Raw genomic sequence first — 4,141 nt, 5'->3', positions numbered from 1 at the left:
GCAAACCTAATGGAGAGCTATTATGAGTCTGAATCAGCTTTACAGCAATGTGTTTGAGTTGTTGTGGCTTGGGCTTTTTTTTGTTTACTTGTTTTTGTATAAAGATCTCTGGACAACACAAATTGTCAGCTATTCATTAAAGCTTGGCAGTTTGAACCCATCAACACAAGATAAAGGTTTAACAATCTGTTTGCATAAATATTGAAGCCAAGGAAAATCTGTAGAAACATTTCACTCACATGGGCTCTGTAGGAAAAAGATCAGGTTATCTGGTCCTGTGAAGATTACCATCTAGGAAATCCTATATGGCAATTCTGTTCTTCACATTGGATCACGAAGTGTTGAAATCGACTTTATGTCACACAGTGAAAACAACATTCCCCGTGTAATGATTACTCTTTTGCTATTTATTTGTATCACTGTGTCCTTAGTGTGGTGTGCTGCTAACCGAAAGACCACTCTTCTCAGACTGTTCAAATCTACCAAGTCTCCACTACAGAAAAATGCACAATCTCCTGCTGTTAACATTTATGACATTGGGAACCTAATATTTCCTCTTTAATTTGGTTGAATATTAATTTGTCAAACCTCTTAGAATCAACTGAATGACATTGAGAATGGAAACATTAAGTGCTTACAGAAGTATTTCAGCAAACAGATATAGCTTTGGAGGTGCTCACTTATCTATGCCAAGAAATTTGAAAGACAGCTTCCAGGTAATCCAGTTGGAAAATATTCATATTAAAAAACACAAATATTCTATTCAAAAACAAAGAAACCAACTAAAAGTTACCAAAGAGAATGCAGAAGCGACTGAACTATGTCATTAATATTGTTTTTGCTGTTAAGTTGTTAAGTCTACCATGTAGGATCTTATGAACAATGTTCTAAACCGTACCCTATCCTGAGCTAATCTCACTGTCTCTGACAAAGCTGCTCCATTGTCACAGTCACTGTATCAATCTCATCCTGGGTCTTCCTCTGTTTTGCTGACTTCAAGCACAGAGCATGTGAGATGGAACTTCAAAACTCTTGCCTCAAAGGAGCAACTTGATTTCACCTTCTCTGGGACAGATCTTTTTGTTTTCTTGGCAGTTCATGGAATGCTCAATACCCTTTTCTAGTGCCACAACTCGAAAGTATCAATTCTTATTCTGTCATCCTTAGTGATTGTCATGCTTTCTAATGCATCACAAATAATTGAGAAGACCACATGGCCTGCATTAGGAGTCTCTTAGTCTCTAGGCTGTCATTATAGAACTTCAGCACTCTGGAAAGGTCCCTGACAGCTAACTTTTCCAACGCAACTCATCTATTGATTTTCTTACTGCTGGTGCCAAGAGTGTTGACTATGGATCAGAGCAAGATGAAGCTGTTAACAATCTAAATCTCTTCTCCATCTATCATGATGCTATCTGTGGTGAGAATTTTTATTTTCTTGATGTTGAGCTGAAATTAATATTGAAGATTTTAGTTCTTGACCTTCTGCAGCAAACGCTTCAGATCATTCTTAGTTTTGTCACCAAAGTTTGTCATCTACATAATGCAGGTTATTGATAAATTTTCCTCCAATCCTGATGCCACATTTTTCTTCATAAATCCAGTTTCCACATGACCTTTTTTGCATGTAGATTGAAAAAGTGTGGGGAAAGGGCACATCTCTGACACAGTGCTTTGTTGATTTTGAACTATGCAGTGTTTCTCTGCTCTGTTCATATAACTGCTTCCTGGTCTAAGCACAGGTTTTACAGCTAAGAGTTCTGGGATGCCAAGTCTTCTCAATGTTAACCACAATTTGTTGTGATCCACACAGTCAAATCCCTTTGCATAATCAATAAAACACAAATAGACATTTTTCTGGTGCTCTCTGCTTTCAGCCAAGATCCATTGAACATTGACAATGATGTCCCTAATGCCACTCTTTCTTTTAAACACAGTTTGCATTTCTGGTAGCTCTCTGTTGATGTACTGTTTCACTTGTTTATGGATAATTTTAGCAAAATTTTGCTTGTATATGATACTACAAATATTGTTTGATAATTTCTATACTCTGTTGGATCCCTTTTTAGTGAATGGGAATAAATATGGATCTCTTCCAGTCAGTTAACAAGGTTTTCCTCCACATTTCTTGCCACACCCTGGTGAGCATTTCCAGGGCTACATCTGTTTGTTGAAATATCTCACTGATGTTTATTCAAAAATTACTAGAGCAGTATATCAACAGAGAAATGCCAGAAATTCAAGCTAGATTCATAAGGGAATGTGGAAGGATGGATATCTTTGCTTGTAGCATATTAATGTTGGCAAAGAAATCAAGATAAATGTTTACTGTATCTTTTGCCATGTAAAGACATTCCACTTTGTGGAGTATAATAAATTGTTATTTATGAAGAATGATAATTTCAGAACACGTAAATGTTTTCATGATGAACCTGTATATAGACCAAGAAGTAGTGGTTCTATCATAAAAATGGAACATTGCATTTCCTGCTTTTAAATCAGGAAAGATGAATATCAGAGTTTTACCTTATGACCACATCCATTCAATCTGTCCAATGTCAATCTGATGTCAGATGAATCCTGGGATGCCAGAAGATGGTCTATCTGTGTTTTATTGACTATGCAAAGACATTTGACTGTGTGGATCATAACAAACTATGGCTAACATTGGGAAAATTAGGAATCCCAGAATTTCTAATAGTGCTCATATGAAATCTATGTTAGATTTTGTATTCAGCATGGCTGAATGAAACAAGGAAACATTGTATGGTTTAAAATCATGATGAGTATGAATCAGGTTTGTATTCTTTCTCCTTACCTATTCAGTCTGTATGCTAAGCAAATAATTAGTGAAGCGGTACTCTATGAAGAAGAATGTTGAAACAGGATCAGAAAATTACTCATCAACAACATGGGTTATGCAGGTGACACAATCTTGCTTCCTGAAAGTGAAGAAGATCTGGAGCCCTTTCTGCAGAAGATCAAAGACTAAAGCCTTCAATATGGATTACACTTCAACATCAAGAAAACAAAAATCCTTACCACTGGGCCAATAGGTAACATCATGATAGATGAAGAATTGATTGAAACTGTCAATGATTTATTTCATCTTTCATGGATCCACAATAAACATCCTTGGTACCAGAAGTCAGGAGAAGAGGTGATATAATACATTGTGCTAGATCACTATCAGGGACATCTCTAAAATACTGAAAAGCAATGATATGAGTTTGGTGCCTGATCTAGACCATGGTTCTTTCAATCACTTGTTATGTATCTAAGAGCTGAACAATGAATAAAGATGACAGAATAAGAATTAATGCTTTTGAATTGTAGTGTTGGAGAAGAGTATTCAATAACCCATGAACTGCAAAAAGAATTAACAGCCGTGTCTTCTAAAAAGTACAGCCAGGGTGCTCCTTACGGGGAAGCATGGTGAAGTTTTGTTTCTTTTACTTTGAATACATTGCTAAGAGAAGCTATTTCTTGAAAGTGATACTATGTTTGGAAAGGTAGAGGGTCAGCGATAGAGAGGAAGACCCACAACAAAATGGATTGACACAGTGACTGCCTCAATAGGCTTGTGTGTGTCAGAGAACAGCCTAGAGCAGTCTTACCACCCAAGAACCTCTGATTCTCCTCTGTAAACAGTACTTAGCTACACTCCTGGATGACCTGGGCATTCCATTACTCTTTTCCTATGCCCTATGCCCTCATTCACAGCATTTAATTCAATGAAAATAGAGCTCCTTTGAAATAATGTAATTACATAATTGCAAGATTTGGGACTTAACAGTATTCTCCTTCTAATACAGGCTTCGTAGTGATTAGCAAATCCTGAACTCTTTAGAATCTCCATACTGAAATTAAGCTGTATTGGTGTGGATCCATATCCGGTCTTAACTGTAATAGGTATGTCTCCCAAGTTTTATTTTTAAAAGTGATATTCCATGCAAGACTCAGAGCTTTGTCATGTTAATAACTCTATTCTTAATTAATATTTTATGAAATAACATGGATATTTTATCAATGACTTTGGATCTTGATTAACTAATAGGTTCTAATCTTAAACTGCATTCTAATTATAAATCCTTACTACTTACTTGCATCAGCAGAGAACTGCCGGAAGCCCAGGCTGGGT

Source organism: Elephantulus edwardii, unplaced genomic scaffold, assembly GCF_000299155.1.
Source record: "Elephantulus edwardii isolate Elephantulus edwardi_28Jun2011 unplaced genomic scaffold, EleEdw1.0 scaffold00059, whole genome shotgun sequence".
Taxonomy (NCBI): Eukaryota; Metazoa; Chordata; class Mammalia; order Macroscelidea; family Macroscelididae; genus Elephantulus; species Elephantulus edwardii.
The sequence above is the reverse complement of the archived record's forward strand: the minus strand, read 5'-3'. Positions refer to the sequence as shown.